This window comes from Vulpes vulpes, chromosome 7, assembly GCF_048418805.1.
Source record: "Vulpes vulpes isolate BD-2025 chromosome 7, VulVul3, whole genome shotgun sequence".
Taxonomy (NCBI): domain Eukaryota; kingdom Metazoa; phylum Chordata; class Mammalia; order Carnivora; family Canidae; genus Vulpes; species Vulpes vulpes.
Window position 1 is genome coordinate 87,911,273 of NC_132786.1, and position 20,204 is coordinate 87,931,476.

At 39.6% G+C, this 20,204-nt stretch overlaps 1 protein-coding gene across 24 annotated transcripts in view; it reads right to left on the reverse strand.

Moving 5' to 3' along the window:
• Positions 1–20,204, reverse strand: part of ASNS (asparagine synthetase (glutamine-hydrolyzing)) — a 145,687-nt gene that overhangs the window by 87,249 nt on the left and 38,234 nt on the right. For 12 of the 24 annotated variants that reach the window (XM_072764357.1, XM_072764366.1, XM_072764377.1 and 9 more), the window contains exon 3: positions 7,457–7,553. The exons of the other annotated variants lie outside the window; for them this stretch is intronic. The gene's annotated coding sequence lies outside the window, so the exon portion shown is untranslated. The remainder of the gene's footprint in view (positions 1–7,456; positions 7,554–20,204) is intronic. 24 annotated transcript variants of the gene reach the window in all.

Genomic DNA, 20,204 nt, shown 5'->3' on the forward strand with positions numbered 1-20,204 from the left:
ACCTTTTCCCTTCTACCCAGATCATTTTCTTCTTGTCTGCCTCCTTAGACTCTTTCTTTTCTTTTTTTTTTTTAAGATTTTATTTATTTATTCATGAGAGAGAGACACACACACACACACAGAGGCAGAGACACAGGCAGAGGGAGAAGCAGACCCCATGCAGGGAGCCCAATGTGGGACTCGATCCCGGGTCTCCAGGATCACGCCCCAGGCTAAAGGCAGCACTAAACCACTGAGACACCAGAGCTGCCCAGACTCTTTCTTTTACTCTCTGCTTCAGTCTAGCTGCTTATAAAAGCAACAGTTACAATTTCTTGTATAAAGTACTGTTCTAATAAGCATGTTACAGTTCAGCTCAGACTCCTCCACAATGATGGCTGAGAAAATCCCTCTGAGGGGCTGTGTAATAATCCAGCAAAGACACGATGAAGATCTGGACAAGAAGGGATCAGGGAAATGGGAAAATGGGAAGAGGTCAAAGAAATCACAGGGAGACTGCAAATAAATCTGTTGAGGGGAGAGACAGAAGATATTTAAAAGATGAGGGATCCTGATTCATGAAAGATGTGATAAAACAAAAGATTAAAAAATAACCACTGGGAGCAGGGGGCACCTGGGTGGCTCCATCGGTTAAGCATCTGCCTTCAGCTCAGGTCATGATGCTGGGGTCTTGGGATCCAGCCCCACGTTGTAGGGCTCTCTGCTCAGCGGGGAGTCTGCTTCTCCCCCACCCTCTGTTTCTCCTCATCCTGCCCATTGTCTCTCTCTCTCTCTCAAATAAATAAATTAAATTAAATATTTTTTAAAAAGTAAACAAAAAATATGCTCCAGGTGATCACAATGATGTGTTTAGAGGCCCCTTCATTGCTTTCCTATAGCTCACCTTATACATCTCCCAAATGATGAGAACAGAGTATTAATTTACATCACATACAAAAAATACAAAGTCTAGAATATAGCAATGGAAGAAGGAAAATGAAATCAACAAGGAGGGTTAATGTCATTAGGGTTGATGCCAGACTTATAGAACTTTGTCCAAATGTAGCATTATTTTCTGCCATATTTTATTTAAAAGATTTTAATTGATGCATCCATTTCCCCTCTCTAGGTTATGGATACTCACAGGCATATACTGCTTTCTATTTAACCTTTGTATCCCTAGAAACTGACAGTGTACCCAGCACAGAAGAGACTCTCAAAACATATTTGATAAGTGAACATGGTTGGTTTTCTTGACAAAATGATAATAAAGGAATTCCTCAGCTAGAAAAAAAATTCATTCCAGGAATTATCACTGTAGAGATTTAAAGAAAGCAGGGTCTGTACACTATGTTTCTGTCTCTTTAACCAGAGCAGGCCCACCCAAATATCCTACTATGTTTGGCCTGTAAGATCCAATTATAGAGAAAAATTATTCCAGGAAATTTCTCTGGTGCCCTTCCCATTCATATACATATCCACTACTTCTGCTGCTATCCTCTGACTTTCCAAACTCTGGGTTCAGCACCTCTGACTTTGATAGATGGATGCTTTGGGCTCCTTCAGGTATGATGACACCATATATTCTTTCTGGTTCACAAAACCTCTGCTTCCTACCTGGCTCTTGTCCCTGCTTGCTCCTAGTGATTATGATTTTATTAAGCTCCAGAAATACCTTCAGGATAATCAAATCAACCCTCAGACTGCTAAGTAAAAATGGCAGTGAATATACCATGGAATAAATTAATAGAGACACATGTCATCACTGGGGTAAATGACACTCTTCAGTGAGTCTATCTTGGCTGTTCTTGGAAATGACTTGGGGAAATCTAAAACTATTGACTCCGGGTCCCACTCCCACGGATTCTGATGTGATTGGTCTGTGGTGAGGTCTGGGCATCAGGGTTTTTAAAAAAAAAACTCCAGGGGATTCCTATGTAAAGTTTTCAAATCATTGCTTTCAGTTGAAAACCAAAGTAGTAGCATTTTCCCCCATATTGCAGAGAATAAACATTACTAAATGACAATAAAACAGTTTTTTAGCTTTGTATTCTATTCCCTTGTCTGAGTATACTATAACATCTATATAAGTATGCAAGTAAAATGAGATAAATTGGGTAGATAAGTTTCAGACTTCTTAAAACAAACAAAAGAATTCCAAAATGTTAATACCATAGGATGGATTCTTCTTATCTAATGTGAGAACTAGGGGTGAATGTTTTCCCCACTCCCTATCTTAACTGAACATTGAAAGCTGTCAGTGCTCTCAGGATGTGGGCCAGCATCCCCCGACCCCACAAAATTAAGAACTGGCATTCTGGACTGGACTCTCTCCCACCTGCAGGTCATGTGCCCAGGCATTGGCTGTTTTTAGAGACATGAGTCTCCAGAAACATGGGTCTTAGCTCTTAATTGAGGGGGGACAGATGCCAGCCTTTGGGTCTGACTCATGCTGAAGATAAGGAAAGGGAGCCTGGGAGCATGAAGGTCTCCTTCATTAGCTGTTCTTGAAAGAGCTGAGGGGTGTGCTCCTCTTCCAGATGCAGTAGCCAAGGAACAGTGCCAGTGCCAACTCAGTCTCTGTTCCCCAGGCTTCAGAGATAAGGGTATAGTCTCACCCCAGGTACTGGCATTTTCAGTTTTCACTCCTGTGTGCCATTTGTCCCTCTCTCTAGACATAAGGGCCAGCTCATACTTCATACCAACAATAGAGCCTCAATTTCTTGGGGAAAAGCAGAAGTGGGGGCGGGGGGTATTAGTTTGAACAGAGTTGTTAACAATGCCATGAAAATTATCCTATGTGTAGTTTAAATAAGCCATACACAGTATATTTGTCTTTTTTTTTTTTTTTTTTTAATGTTCATGATTATAGCTTTCATGGGACACACCTCAGAATCCCCCACCTGGACCTGGATAGTCTAGGTCTGAGGCCTATCTCAGGACAGAGCTGAGAAGAGAGTGGTCACTAACCGTTCACAACTTGCACCATCCCTAACAGAGACCCCAAATGGGTCCTGCCACAGCCCAGTTCTCCCGGCCCCCACACGGTGTGGCACTGTCTTTTTAGGAAGACTCCTGGCTCTTCTCCAAGGACACACTTGGACAGATGTTGTGATTGCATCTCTACTTGCTGGTGGAAGAAGAGGGGATAGGGCATCCATTATTGGCAGGACCTACAACTTGAACAGAATGAGAGAGGCAAAAAGAAGCAGGCCGGCAGGGGAGACCCAAATATTCTCCACTGATGAGACTGTCATAGAAGAGCAAGAGAAAGCTCCCAGCAGGGCTCGCACGGATTACAGAGGGTTAGCATAAACAGCCAGACTGCTCCTCCGCATCTTGAACAACAGGCCCAAACCGCCTTGTCTGTGCTGTCAGAGATGAACAGTCTCCTTGGCAACAGAGGCACTTGCTCTGCAGGGCTACCAGGCAGGCGTCTGCAGGCGCTGAAGGAGCGCTACTGCTCCTGCCCTTCCAGACTGGCATCCTCCCACTCCCCTTCATCACTGTCACTCACTGCCTTGGGGGCACTCTCTGTCACTGAGCAAAGTCCTCCCCCCACCCCCTCACTCCAAAGCCTGAGAGATTTCAACCCCTATGAAGAGAGTCAGGGAGCAGTTTCACTTCACAATTCCTGAATCTCCTTCGCTGCACTGCACTTCAGTCCCCCAGTGCAAGGAGCCCATTCTGGAGCTTACCATCCTAGAAATGCCCGGAGGCAGAAATTCTGAACTCCAGCTGTCCAAGTGCAGATCATCTCCTGGCCTCTCTCTGCTTTCTCTACATTCACACCCACTGTACTTGTTCCCCCAAACACTAATTCCTTCCTTGCGGGTGAGCCAGACCCTCTGGGCCTCTCCTCTCCACTACTCGGCCCCTTTGTTCTAAATTACCAGCTGGCCAGAAAAAGCAGCAACCCCCATCACCTGCTACCCACTTCCTTTTCTGATGCTTAACACTGGTCCTGCTGCAGTATTTGCCCAGTGGCACACAGTGACTACAGCACCGTTTTGTGGTTTCCCCTTCAGCTGAGCCCTGAGCACTGTTTATAGGCCTTTCTATTTGTTTTTGATGAGTTTCTTCATCTCATCTTCTCAATGGCTCTCAGGTGATTGCTTCACTTTTCTATCCACAAAACTGGCAGCAGCAGCAGCATGATCAATTCCCTGCCTCGTTTCATTCGTGCACACTTCACACTGGATCTCCAAGTCTGCCCAGGTCTTGGTGGGCAAGGTCCCCCCATCTATCCAAACCACCTGGGGAGGGCCTGGCCCCATCTCCCACCTGTGCTCTCTGGAAATTATTTCATTCGTCTTTTTCTTGTCTTCCTCTACCACTTTTTCTTATCTCCCTCTCCACAGGCCCTTCCTCCTGTGTCTACAGACCTGCTCATGTTCCTCTCAACCTAATATTCCACCCTTTGACCCAGCAGACTCCCTCTCAGTTTGGTAAAGGAGGGCCCAGAGGGAGAAATCCTATATTCCTGAATAAAATTTGATTGGAATATAACCAGGCTCCTTTGTTTACATATTGTCAACAGCTGCTTTTGCCTTACAACAAGTAGTGCAAAGTAGTCAAGAGGTAAAGTGGCTATGACAGAGATGATATGGCCCACGAAGCAAATAATATTGGCTCCTTGGCCCTTTATGGAAAAAATTGCCCACTCCTCCATATCACCACCTGCTTCCCTCTTCTCCACTCCTCGATCCACAGCATTGTGATATTATTTCTGTGCCCCACCATCTTCTTAATCTTCCCTTACTCAGTCACTCAGATGACTCCTAATTTTCTAATTCAAAGGCAGGGGAGATTTTCTTATTCTTTTTTTTTTTTAAGATTTTATTTATTTATTTGAGAGAAAGGGAGGGGGAGCAAAGAGAGAGGGTAAAGCAGACTGTGCTGAGCATGGAGCAGGATGTGGGGCCCAATCACAGCACTAAGATCATGACCCCAGTAGAACCAAGAGTCTGAGACCGAACCAACTAAGCCACCCACATGCTCCAGATTTTCTCATTCTTTATTCATTCCTCTGCCACACTGGACATTTGTCTACCACACCTTTCTTGAAATTCTACAGAAAGATCCCAAATTCAAATGCCCAGAGCCAGGCAGACCATGTCAATGAATGCAGGCCATATTGAGATATGAGTATGGGGGGACCTGGAGAGCCTGTCCCCATAGCAATAGCTCCAATACAATCAGCTTTTCCAATGTTTTAAGGGAGGCTAGAAATGTAGATTTTATGTGACATCTCTCTAAAATATGGGCAACTATTTTAAAAAATATATTATGAACCCTGATGAGGCAAACAAAACAAACTTTTTAGCCAACTTGGTCTAACAGCTATGAATTAATCTCCTTGGATTCCAAGTCCATGACTGAATTTCCCTGGTTCTCTTGGAGAATCTCTGATTTTTGCTGTTTGAATTTCTCTGTGAGACAAACTGCTTATGCCTTCCCAGGTATTTATCCCCAGCCTATGGGTTTTTTTATTTGCCACACAGTCTCTCTAGGTGAAATCCCAAATTTATATCTCAATCTCTAACCTATGCCCCTTTTCTGACTCTCATTTCCAGTACCTGCTGGATTGGTCCACCTAGAAATTCCACAGATACTTCAAAACACACATCAGCCCTCCACCAGCCTTATCCCCTACCCTTTGCCAAACCAACACCTATTTATCATTTAAGACTGAGTTCCTGAGGCAAGGGTGGCTCAGTGGTTGAGCGTCTGCCTTTGGCTCAGGTCATGATCCTGGGGTCCTGGGAACAAGTCCCAAATCAGGCTCCACAGAGGTGATACAGGAGAGCTTGGTTCATGTCCCACAGAGTGGAAGAATCTCATGGACAAAGGAGAGTAAAGATAGAAGCCTATTAAGTGAGGATACAGAGAAAGCTCTCAGAAGTGAGAGGGGTCCGGACAGGATTGCTACTGGGGGCCTGTAGGGTTGGTCTTTTATTGAAAGCCAACCAGAGAACCTAAATCCTTTTAACATGTCTATTGATATCACTATTGAGTAAGGACTAGTGATAACATCTTTAATAGCTTACTTCCTTTTTAGGGTCCTGTAATTCTTTGTTGGTCACAAGTAGCTGTTACAGCAGGACCCCACCCCTGGCACCTGGGACTAGACGGTCTGATTTGTTTATCTCTGGTTTCCTTTCATCTCCACATTTTTGGGATTTTTGTGAGCCTGATTCAGAGCCTGATTCAGATCTTTTCCTACCTAGCCCTGTTTGTCCCTAACTCAGAGGGAAGCGGTTTCTCCCTCTGCATATGTCTCTGTCTCTGTGTGTCTCTCATGAATGAATAAATAAAATCTTAAAAAAAAAAAAAAAAAAGAGCTCCCTCCTCCCCATGAAGCTGCCCTTCTTTCTATCTTTCCATGGGAGGACTGGGGTCCCTCTATGTCTTTATAATATTTTGGTAACTATACTTTCTACAAAATATTATAATTATTTGTCCTTGTGTCTCTCTTACCCTCCTAGAGTGTGCAGTGGGCAGAGACTGTGTCTCATTAATCTCTACATTTCCAGCTTCTAACAGAGTGCAGGCATATATATAATAATTTTCTAATAAATGTTTGGCAAATTAATATTTGCACAAATAAGAGAAAGATACACTAAAAATTAAACTGCCAAATTTCCTATGTCTACAGTACTTTTACTAGTGTTATGTTTATTTTATGGTATCTTTGGTACAAAACTAGCATTACTGTTAACCCTTTAGTATTTATCAGGAAAAAAATGTAATTTTCTCTTATGATTATTAAAAATGTTTGTTTTCATGTTATTGTAAAACTTTATTATATGTAGCCATAAAAATAGTAAAATTTAGTAAATGTAAATAAATCAAGAAATGAAGTAGGACTTGCCAAATAAATATATCATTAAGCAAAACATTGTGAGAAGACATATCTTTTAATAAGTGTGAGATTTCCTCGGAGGATTTACTTCTGTACAGAAAAGAAAAAGTAGATTTTGATCTTCAAATCTTGTTATGTGTAGTGATAGTTAACAATGAAACAAGTTTCTCTTAAGCAAATGAGGGCATTGATTCCAGCTTTCTGGGGGGACTTATAATGCCCTATCATGTATTTGGTTTTGCGGCATACTTTTAAGAATCCTATGAGTTTTATCTCTGAGGAGGGGGGATGTTGTGGGGACAAAGCAGGGTGAAAATGTTGAAGTAACAGATTTATTTTTGTAAATGATTAATTGCCTGGGACTCCCCACCATCACTTCTTGCAGATTAAATATTAAGGTAAAGTTCTCTTTTTCTACCAGTAGGTGGCAGTATTGCTTTGGGACAAACAACATTGACACCTTACAGTGTGTCATTTTTGAAAAAAAGACTTCTAGATCTGTTTTATCTTTATTTTATTCTTAGACTCTAGGCCTCAGAGTGTCCAATACAAATAACAATGGAACAAACAAGGCACAAACACGATATTTGAAGAAAATTAAAGAAGACTTACCAATATTACCCCTTCATTCTTAGCCTTGCTTTTGAAAGAAATGCACACTAATTCCTCTTCCCCCTCCTCCAATCCAAGGAAGGCTTCTTTCCCAAACCTAGAATGATGATTAAAGTAGAAAAAAGAGGTTCCATGTTGCAAGTGGTAAATTTTCTTCTCTGAGAACCTCCAGATTGGGTTATATTCAATTCACTAATCTACTCCCCAGCCTGGAAAGAATCTACTCTGAATATGTATTCACATAAATCTGTTTCTTACATTGTTAGGTTAGAACTAGAGTCAAACTGCCCAATTTGTTGATTGTCTCTTAATTATTTTAAATTTATTAATGTGTATATGCCCACATAGCCATCACACTGATTAAGATGAAAACATTTTCAACATCTCAGAAAGCTCCCTATGCCCTGTCAATTTTTAGAATTGGGAAAACATTTTATTTCTCAAATGGTGTGTTTAAAACAAAATCAGACAAAAAACTCAAGAGGCAGAAAAGTTGAGGAGAGGAGTTGCCCTACTTTATACATTGGTCAGGGTCTCTGTGGCCTTGAATGGGAACTCTGTGGATAGATGCTTTTGGGGGGATCTGCTCAATGCAAGGCTAGGATGGAACATACCAAGTTACAGTAAGGATGTGGAGCAACTGGAACTCTAGTGTATCAGTGGTTGATAAGTAGACAAAATTACTTGTGATAAGAGAGCAGGGCTAGCTAAGGACAAAGGACCCTCAGACTCCACATACATACATACACAACAAAAATGCAAACGTACTTTCACCGAAAGATGTATACTAGAATATTCCAAGATTGAATGGCCAGTCAACAGTAGGATGCATAACCAGATTGTGGTATATTTATGCAATGTCATATCATATAGCTACAATGAGTAAATAATCCACAAATACATAGAACAATATGGATGAATCCTGCAAACATATCAGGGAAAAGAATATAGATATAAAAAAAAGTGCACACATTATTATTCCAATTCTATGAAGTTCAAAATTAATGTATCCGCTGAAGTGTGGATTGTAGATCCCCTTGGGTAGGGCTAGTGATGGGAGAAAGATTTCTGAAGTGCTGGTAACGTTCTGATTCTTGGTTACACAAGTATGTTCAGTTTGTGAAACTGCTTCAATCTGTACACTTACATTTAGGTAAGTATGTGGTAAGTATTAAAGGAAGTAGATATATTTCAATTAAACTTCAATTAAAGTCTTAAAAATTAAACTCTCCCCAACTATAAATACAAGTCAGGTCTATGTGAATTGACAGTGCAACTAGATGAAGGAAATCACATTTCCATTAAGCCCTCAAAGATGGGCAAGGCTTCCTACATAGAGACAGAGAATGGGCCCTTTATAAAAAAGCAATGTAAAAAAAAAGTGATGGTATAAGCAAAAACATAGAAGGTAGAAAGAGTAAGGAACATTTCGAAAATGACAGAATTAACCAAAAAATAAAGTCGATATAAAATGAAGCGGGAGAAATATCTCAAAGCTAGTCTAAGTCTAAAGAATTTAGTCTTTATTTATTGAGCAAGACGAAACTAGTGAAGTCCCTGATTTTTGTTTTTGTCTTTTAAGTGAGAAGCAAAATGACCAATTCTCTACTTTGGGAAGAACAATGTGCAGGATGCAGTGGAGAAAGGAGAGGACAGATTGGGTGAAGGTCACATACAAGTGTAATGTGGCCCCTGCCCACTCACCTCTTCAACCCAGTCCTTCACCTAGCCCCACCCAGCTACAAGCCAGTTCCTCCACCAAACCAAGCCCTCCTGGCTTTGGCATAAGGCTCTATTTCCTGGGAGGATCCTTTCTCTGCTCCTTCCATGAGGCTTACCCTGGAAAAGAGCATCCTCCCAGCAGCGTGCCAAGAAGCTCTGCCATAAAATAAATCAAAATCTACAAGTACAAAACTTGTCTTCAGGGACTCCTGGGTGCCTCAGGGGTTGAGTGTCTGCCTTTGGCTCAGGGCGTGGTTCCGGAGTCTGAGGACTGAGTCCCACATCGGGTTTCCTGCATGGAGCCTGCTTGTCCCTCTGCCTATGTCTCCGCCTCTCTCTCTGTATCTCTCATGAATAAATAAATAAAAATCTTTAAAAAAGAAAAAAAAAACTGGTCTTCTGAACCAAAGAGGCTGTATATAAACCAAATAAGGAATGTAAGATACAACAGTTTCTATGACCAAATCACCTCCAAAATCTGAAGGAAAAAAAAACTATTGGTTTTCAATATATTAATCTACAAACAACAAAGTTTCACTCCCTTGTTTCTCAGCACTCCTGAGTCTTATTTACTTTCAGTAATTTAACAGGGTTCTTGAGAAGCACAGAAACTCGTAGTAATATCTACAATGATAAACCACCAGGGATCACCCCAGAGTATAACTGCAGCCCAATTTTGCTAAGTGTACCACATGCTGTGACTCCCCCTTGCCACACTAACAACCAGAAAAATGCACCCTGCTTATGGGCAAGAAATTAGAAATTGGGTATCGAGTCACTGGATTTACCTATATAGGCTGAAATTGTGAAATGTTTGAAGAAAATGTATAAGGGCAAAAGAGAATCATCTGGACATTTTCCAGGGTTCAAAAGGAAATATAGGAAAACTTAAGTAACTCATATCCTGTACATCTTCTAAGCAAAATACACCATTAAGCTTTAAGTGTAGTCCTTTACAAATGCAAATATTGACAATAATGCACATGCCAGGCAGTGGAAAATGTGAGGCACAAATATTTGTAGGGAGGTTTCAGTGCCAAGATCTAATAATCATGGTGAAGAGGAAGAATGGAAGCCAGCTATTGCCTCTTAGAAGGCAGGGGGGCAGCGGTGAGCAGGTCAAGTGAAATGAAGGGGCAGGAAGGGTGTTGAGTTTGATAAGTTCTTTATCTCTTTTGGATATTAACCCTTTATCAGATATGTCACTTGCAAATATCCTCTCTCATTTAATAGGCTGCCATTTAGTTTTATTGATTGTTTCCTTCACTATGCAAAAGTTTATCTAGATGGAAGTCCCAATAGTTCATTTTTCCTCTTGCTACAACCAAAACACAAATAATCCAGTTAAGAAATGGGCAGAAGACACGAATAGACACTTTTCCAAAGAAGACACCCAGATGACTAACAGACACATGAAATGATGTTCAACATCACTCATCTTCATGGAAATACAAATCAAAACCATGAGATACCACCTCACACCTATCAGAATGGCTAAGATTAATAACACAAGAAACAACAGATGTTGACAAGGATACAGAGAATGGAAAGCTCTCTTGCATTGTTGGTGAGAATGCAAACTGGTGCAGCCACTCTGGAAAACAATATGGAGGTTCCTCAAAAAACTGAAAATAAAACTACCCTACAATCTAGCAATTGCACTACTGATTATTTACCCAAAGTTTACAAAAATACAGTTTCAAAAGGGGTATATGCACCACGATGTATATAGCAGCACTATCAACAATAGCTAAACTATGGAAAAAGCCCAAAATGTCCATTGACTGATGAATGGATAAAGAAGAAATAGAACATATACGTGATGGAATATTACTCAGCCATCAAAAAGAAAATAATCTTACCATTCGCAGTGATGTGGATTGAGCTAGCATGTATTATGGTAAATGAAATAAGTCAGAGAAAGATAAATACTGTATGATTTCACTCGTGGAATTTAAGAAACAAAACAGATGAACATATGGGAGGGGAGAAAAGAGAGAGAAAAACTATAAGAGGCTCTTAAAGATAGAGAACAAACTGAGAGTTAATGGAGGGAAGTGGGTGGGGGGATGGGCTAGACAGATGATGGATATTAAAGAGGGTACTTGTCATGTTGAGCACTGGGTGTTGCACGTAAGTGATGAATCACTAAATTCTATTCTTGAAACCAAGATTGCACTGTATGTTAACTGGAATTTAAATAGAAATTTGAAGAAAAAAGGGGGGGTAGAAAGGGAATTGCTCATCTTAGAACAAAAGTTTTAGCTGAAGATTAGGATATTAAAAGCTTAAAAATACTGATCCTCAGCACGTATCCTTAGATTAAATTTGTCTAGGGAGGGTCCCAGGTATGGAGATTTTCCAGGTAATCCTAAGGTATAGCAAAGTTTAAGAACCACTGCAAAAGCAGAAAGGCAGGAGAGTCACACCTATGACATAAGTTCAGGTTATAATACTTCCCTGATGTGAACTCATTCTGTTTGTTACTCACTCACCCCACCCCCTTCTACCACACCCCACCTCATCTCACCTCACCCCACTGACACTTACCTTACAACCATCAGCTGGGTTTTGACCTCTCTAAAGTCAGGTCCCTGGAAGTTTCCATCCTTTCCCTCCTTACTCCCAACCCTCAGCCAGCACAACTTTCTCAGTCAATCAATAAATCAATCACCAAGTTCTGTCTTCTTCTGCACCTTAATTCTCAAATCTGCCCTTTCTTCCCCATCTCCATAGTTTCTACCTTATTCTGGTCATTTGTTTGCTCAACAAATAATTATGAGTGCCTGCTACTCTTTAGGTGTAGTTATGTACACTGTTTTGGTGAATAAAACATAGTCCCTGCTCTGAAACGCTTACAGTCTAATGGAGGAAAAAGCCCATAAACAAGTAAGTGAATAAATTAAGATTATAAATGTGAGTACTGAGGAGGAAACAAGCAGGGTGTGGTGAAGGAGAATAGGGAAGGTAGAGGGAATCTGATTGGACAGGGAAGACAGGAAGGACTTCTAGGAGAGTCGCCTAATTTCATTCTAAACTCTCAGCATCCAAAATAATCCCTGTAATCATTCCTTTCCAATCCACCCTCAAAGCAACTACCAGACTGATTTTTGTAAAAATCCAGACACTTTAATAAGACTCATGGCCTATTCAAGACCTAGCTCCCACCTCTCAGCCCAGGCTCATGCATCCTTGGGGCTCTAAGTGCTTCAGGCCATCAGCAGCTGCTAAAAGCCATCTTTCAAAACCAGTGTATACATATTGCCCTGCCTACAATGTCCTTTTCATGTCTTCCATCTGCTTTATTCATATTTATCTTTCAGAAGAAATCTTATGTTGCCTCCTATGAGAAGTCTTGTTGGATCTTCCCTAGTTTGAGGGGAGCTGTCACTTCTCTGGGGTTCCAGGGCACTCCATGTTCTACAAAGGACAGCTCTTGCCAGTCTGTGATGTGACAACAATTTTCCTGGTCTGCTCCTCCTCTGACTAGGAGCATCTTCAGAGCATTACAGACTCTGTCTGTACCTTGTTCCTCTCCGTTTCTTATGCTCGGCACAGTGCTGGGCACACTAAGGTACAGCAAATTTGAATATATGCCTGAAATCTCCTTGGAATGCTTTTAGCTTTTTAGCTGATCCTGGTAGGTCCTAGCGGAAAATAGGGTGACCAGCTGTCCCAGGTTACTCATAAATACTAAAGCCAGGAGGTAAAGCCAACTTCTGCCAACAAAGCCCATATTTCGGGATCCCTGGGTGGCGCAGCGGTTTGGCGCCTGCCTTTGGCCCAGGGCGCGATCCTGTAGACCCAGGATCGAATCCCACGTCGGGCTCCCGGTGCATGGAGCCTGCTTCTCCCTCTGCCTGTGTCTCTGCCTCTCTCTCTGTGTGACTATCATAAATAAATAAATAAAAATTAAAAAAAAAAAAAGCCCATATTTCTTTCCTGTAACGATGTCACGATTTTCCCTACACTGTTTTTGAAGTCATTGATACTATCTAAATTGCATAGCTAATTAACACATGGTCACATTATAAACCCTTTGAAAATACAGATAAAAGAAAAAAGCCACTCAAATGTCATCTCTCACCACAATCACTATTAACCTCAGGGGAGGTCTTCCAGACATTCTCCCACAACGCCATCATACACAAACATGTATATTTTTGTGACCAGGCTTATATGTGCACAGACATTGTTCTCTCCTATATAGTTTTGAGGTTAGGACTACGTTTTGTTTTTGTTTTTGTTTTTTGTACTAAAAAGAGACTATTCCTTTCTCAGAATTCAAGAGCTGTGCTTCAAAAACAGTTGTGCTGTTTGGTCATTTTGTTTTGGTTTTGTTTGTTTGGTTTTTTTACACTTCAGTGGTTGCTTAGAACAGGACATGTTGCTTTTGGACAAAGAGCTCTATTCCTTTATTATATCCTCAGTTTTTCAGGCTCTCTGTGATGTACCGGTCCAAGCCACTGCAGTCTCGTTCTGAGCAATTCCTCCATCCTTCTTTCCGCTCCAGGACAGGCTGGGTGCACAGCAGCCTGATGCTTGGCAATCATCCTGGGGCTTCACTTCCCTGCTTCCTGGGCCCCAACCCCCACACCCCCACCCCTGCCTCTCTTAGATTACTCTCTCTTATTGGTGAAATCCATCCTCAAGTAACTTTTCTAGAAAGGTATCTTGGAGAAAAAAAAAAATTCTAATCCTTAAATATTTGAAATGTTCCCTTCCCTCCTCAACTTAATAGTTTAGCTGAGCATAGCAATCTAAATCTAAAGTTATTTTCCCAGAATCTTGAAAGCCTCCATATTTTTCTTAGCATTTTATTAAGCCAGTAAAAAGTTTGATGTAATTAAAGGTAATTGTCCTTTGTAAATTTTGTTTTCTCTCTTTAAGATTTTAAGATGTGAGAATTTTGTTTATGTATTTGTATTTTATGTGTATTTTATCTATTGGGTAAAAGGAAATGTATATTTTACTGAGTCAGAATGATGCTTCCCACCTCCTCAAAGATGTACATGCCCTAATCCTCAGAACCTGTAAATCTGTTCTTTTCCATAGCAAAAGGGACTTGGCAGACATGATTAAGGTTACCGATCTAGAGCTGGGGGGATAATTCTGGATTATCTGGGTGGGCCCAACCTAATCATGTGAGTCCTTAAAAGCAGAGTGCCTTTTCTGACCAGGTCAGAGCTGGGACAGGAGGAGGAAGAGATGTGAAGTGTGAGAGAGACTTGAGCTGTCACTGCTGGCTTTGAAGATGGAGGAAGGGGATCAGGAGCCAAAGTTTGCAGGTGGATTCTAGGAGCTGGATCCACCCTCAGCTGACAGAGAGAAAATGAGGAACTCAGATTCAACATCTGGAAAGAACTGAATTTGCCAACAGGGGAAATAAGTTAAAAAAAGGTTCTTCCCTAGAGCCTACAGAAAAGGACAGAGCCCTGATGAGGCCTCGATTTTAATCTGGTGAGACCCATACTAGATCATGACCTTTGGAGCTAAAGTTACTAAATGTGTGTGTGTGTGTGTTTTTTAAATATGTATTGTTCAATGTCACTGAAGTTTGTGGTAATTTGTTATAGCAGCAACAGAAAACCAATACATTTATATTTTGATAAATGTCGCCAAAACTTCAAGGCTGGATTTATTTATATGTACACCAGTAGCTGTTGAACAAACTTTCTCAAAACCTTCACTAACACGGGATATTTTTAGTATCTTAATTTTTCCAAGCTTACTGTGAAAAATATTTCATTTTTGTTTTCATTTGTAGTCCTCTAATTTTTTAAACAAGGTCAAGCATCTTTTATATATTTGTTAAACATTTTTTGTTTGAAATTATACTTTTTTTATCCTTAGATTTCTAATATTTAAAATTGTTATGACTATGTGTATAAAAATGTATCCTGTTAGGTGTTTGTTAGGTACTTTTAGTTTAATAATTTGTATCTCCTTTCTGCTCTAGAAGTTACACTGCATATTAAACCATGTGCAGAATCTGCTAGCTGCCTAACTCAAAGAATCCTGGTCTTTCTGATCATATTACTGTTGAGTATAAAGGACTACATGTCCTAGCTTTAAAGGACTACATGTTCTAGCTTTTCTTGCAACTAGGTTTCACAAAAGTGATGTAAGCAGAATTATGGGAAAGCTGCTTAAAGATAGTTGCCATAGCTTGGAAGGCCTTTTCTTTCTTTTACCCTGCCTGTCTGCCTGCTTGCCTTCCTTCCTTTCTACTTTCCCCTTCCCACTTTACTTCTTTTTTGGACTGGACTCAGAAAAAATGGTTGCAGTTCCAGCAGCCATTTTGGACTACAAGGTAGCCTTGAGAATAGAAACCGGGACGCCTGGGCGGCTCAGCGGTTGAGCGCCTGCCTTCCAGCTGAGGGTGTGATCCTGGAGGCCCCAAATGGAGTCCCACGTCGGGCTCCCTGCATGGAGCCTGCTTCTCCTTCTGCCTGTATCTCTGCCTCTCTCTCTCTCCCTCTCTCTCTCTCTCTCTGTGTGTGTGTGTCTCAGGATTTTTTTTTTTTTTTTAAGAGAGAATAGAAATCATGTTCTAGATGACAGAATGGGAAGGAACAGCCTGGTATTCCTGGTGACTCACTGAAGACACCAAACCACCTCAGAAATACCTACTTGTTTTATGTGAGTGTGATTCTTCTATCTTGTCAGTCTCTGATTCTTCTATGGCTTTCTATTATATAATACAGCTAAATCTTATCCTAATACAGAACCCCAGCACTGATCTGCTATGCCTTTCTTCTATTATCTTCCCCATCTCTCTCTTCTGTTCTATTTTCTAGGTGAGTTTCTTGACTTCACCTTTAAAACTTCCTATTTTTTTTTAATTTCTGAAATTATATTTTCAAAAATTTATTTGGGTGAGAGAGAGAGAGAGCACAAGCAGGAGGAGGAGAGGGAGAGAGAATTTCAAGCCAACTTGTGATGAACTTGGAGCCCCATGTGGGCCTTGATCTCATGACCCTGAGGTCACAGCCTGAGCCAAAACTAAGAGTCAGAAGCTCAACTGACTGCACCACCCAGGCACTCCTGCAATTACAATTTTATTTTCCAAGAGTTTTTTTTTTCTTTTTCATAGCACATATTTCTTGTTTTGTATATGCCATAGGTTTTACATCTCAAAGGCTACCAACTGGAAAGTCTTTCCCATTTTGAAATACACCTCTGGCCTCTGAATTCTTCCTTCCTTTCTTCCTTCCTCCATTCTTTTCTTTCTTTCTCTCCTTCCTTCCTCCTTTCCTCCCCTCTCTCTCCCTTCCTCCCTCTCTTCATTCTTTCCTTTTTTCCCTTCATTATTCTATTGCTTTATCTTGGGTTTTCCTTTTCATGTTGGAGACTTTCATCTGATATCTATTAATTTTTGGTTGCTATTCACATTAAGAATGAAGCGATAATGGGACAAATTAACATCATATGCTCCTGATGAGATGCACTGAGAAAAACATCTACTTGTGTGGGATTCTGCCAAAAGTGTATAACCTGAATTTAATCATGAGGAAACACCAGATAAACCCAAGCTGAATTTCTACAAAATAATTAAAGAGTAGTCATAAACATCAGTATCATGAAACACAAATTGGTGTTTGGTGATTGGTCCTATTGAAAAAGACTAAAAAAAAAAAAAGAAGAAGAAGAAGAGACATGGCAGCTGAATGCAACATGATCTGCTGAAAAGAACATGTTAAAAAATAATTGGCAAAACCTGAATAAGATCTACAATTAGATAATAATATTATATCAATGTTAATTTTCTGATTTTGATCATTTTTCTGTCATGCGTAAGAGAGTGTTTTAAAGAAATATACACTGAAGTATTTAAGTATCACATCTATAACTGACTTTAAAATGGCTCAGCAAAAAATGAAATGTACATATACCCATATCTATATATAGGTCTATCTGTTTGTTAAGAAAGAGAAAAAGGGATAAAGTAAATATGTTAAAATGTTAATACGACAGGAACTTAGGCATAGTGTATATAGAAATTCTTTGCACTTCTAGCTTTTCTATAAATCTAAAATTATGCCAAAATAAGAATAAAATTGTGTCAAAAAAATTTAAAAGCTTTTTTAAAAAGAGAGAATATAACAATAGATTCTCTGGGAGTTGTATGTTCAAGGACTGGTTGATGCTAGGTTTCAATAGAGTTCATGCAGGCATGAAGCCACCTGTGACTCTGGGAATCCTTAAATGCTAGAACAAGGAAGCATTTACCTTGGGAGTGTTTTCTGTAGTCATCTGTTCTAGTTTTTCCTAGGCCATTTCTTAAGATTTATTAAACCTTCCAATTTTTGTCCTGGGCTAAATGGCTGTTTGCAAATCCTTTCAGCCCAATGTCTCAGTCCCATCCCCTATTATATCTACTATGTTAAAATCTAAGGCCTTTCTGGGGCTCTACCAGAGTCAGTCCCATGGTACTCTAGGCTATGGATTCCTCTACTCTGCTTCATCAAACAACACTCATTAATCTGTTCTGCATCTTCCATAAATTTGTTGAAATCTTTAATTTGATGAAATTTTAGTCTACCAATACATTGTAGTCTACCCTCTTATTCCTTTCATTGTGTCACTTCTGTTTTCATTTTTATATATCTTTATTCCTGAGCATGTGCTTCATCAGTCATCCTAAACCAGAATCTTTAGACAATTTAATGTTAGTTTTAATCTATAACTTATTATTCAAGGAATACATCCTTTTTCTACTTTTTTTTTTTTTTTGGCATATCTGACAATCTGTCAGCTTTTCAAAATTCCATGTTATCATAAGCTTTCTCAGCTAACTATAGGTCATATTGAATTCTTAGACCTTCACAGTTTTTGGTCATACTATTTATTTGATCACTTAATAAAGTTATATATTTATTTCATGTGTGTGGTCTTTTACAGCTTCATTTTATAGATTTGGGCTTGTCAAGGCCAACCTCAATTTATTCCTTTCTTTTTACTTTATCTGAAGTAAGGATATGCCCAGAAGAATCGAGTAGCCCAGAACCTCACCTCTCCTTCTCCCCACCATGGATGATTAAATCAGGTATCTACCCCAAATAGGCAACCAATCCATTGATTGATCAGAAACCTTTGCTTGGTGTGGCTGGACTAGAAAAGATACCTAGGCTAATCAGATGCCCTCCATTATGAGTTCAAATTATAAAATACAGAGATTGTTGCTGGTCAGGGGTGGGTATTGAAACAGCAAAGTCATGTCAATGTGGTGGTGGTTAAGGCAGCCATTTGCAAATAAATGAAACTGATCTTAAGAGAGATGAAAATGCAAGTAAGTGAGAAAGAACTTATCTTGGTTTTGAACAGCTCTGTAGTTTGTGTGAGGGTCAATTGCACAGAATTCTGTGAAATATCTGTAGCATTGAAACAAAACTTCCTTCCCAATAATAAAACTAATTTGAGTATCTATTTCTTGCAACCAAAAAATAAAAAGCCTTAACTTTATTATCTTCATTTCCTAGTTCTCTTTTTTTTCTAAAACAGAAAGAACGGGATCCCTGGGTGGCGCAGTGGTTTGGCGCTTGCCTTTGGCCCAGGGCGCGATCCTGGAGACCCGGGATCGAATCCCACATCAGGCTCCCGGTGCATGGAGCCTGCTTCTCCCTCTGCCTATGTCTCTGCCTCTCTCTCTCTCTCTGTGACTATCATAAATAAATAAAAATTAAAAAAAATAAAATAAAATAAAACAGAAAGAACTATTTGTTAACAAAGCTATTCATAAAAAATAACATCTATATTAATTGGTACACAAATTAAGTTGTCATAGAATTAGGAGTGTTTTTTTTTAATCCTCTGATGGAATGTGGGGTCTCTTCCCCTAATCCTTGACTCTTTTCAGTCAATTTAATCTAATCCTACCACTGAAGTAAAAATTTCTTTGGGGCAAATTCAGTTTTGTTGTTTCAAGAGTCAAGGATTAGGCATGAATTTTCCATTGTGAACTCTCCTATAAGATTTCCTGCCAACAACACATTAAGGAAACCTAATGCATCCTATAATTCCTCTGCTTCTTTTGTTTGTCCTTCATCTTTCTCCAGAAGCAGCAAGAAAAGATTCAATGACTTCAATAAGTTTCCATATTTGCTACTGTGAAATTATGTCTTATTCCAGTACTAACCTCTCTATGCATCTTGACCTTTGAAGCTAGAGTTTCTTCCTGTTTTTATATCAAATGGATCAGATTTATCATGGGTTTCAGAGAATAAATGCATAGAGTTATAAGAATATCTAGCCAGAATAAAATTACTTAAACACATTTAAATCCTACTTTCAAAAGAGTTATAAAAAAGTTCTACAATAGTCTTCTATTTTTTTAAAAGATTTTATTTATTTATTCATGAGAGACAGAAAGAGAGAGAGAGAGAGAGAGAGGCAGAGATATAGGCAGAGAAGAAGCAGGCTCCCTGCAGGGAGCCTGATGGGAGACTTGATTCCAGGACTGGGATCACACCCTGAGCCAAAGGCGTCCCTACAATAGTCTTCTAAAGTGAGTTCCTGAATTCAGGGACCATATTCTTTAATTTGTTCTACATTCCCTCCAAAAAAAAAAAAAAAAAGATTCAGAACTATGTAATTTTCAGCTATCCGATTAATGTAGTTGAATTGAATAATTTCAATTACCAGAAGAAAATTTTATTAAACTTTAGTGCCAAGTTTTAAAATGAAAATACATTTAAAACAAAGTTAGGAAATGACATTAAATTTTTAAATTGCAAAAGTCAGCAGTTAAGAGTTATGTTCCAAAATAAGCACTGCCCATCTTCTGTGAATAAGCAGTTTATTTTGGCAAATGCAGAAGTTTGTCTTGGGTGGATTCATAATGATCCATGCCATTGCTGTTCTCTTCCAGACCAGTTAGAGATTTACTTCTTATTTAGCTATCTGATTGTTAGAGCTAAAACAAATATGTGTCATATCATCTTCAAATAACAATTTTCCCAATTTAAAATAGTTTGTTCATAAAAGGAAATTCTGAAAAAGTATAACAAAATTGGTAAAGTAAATT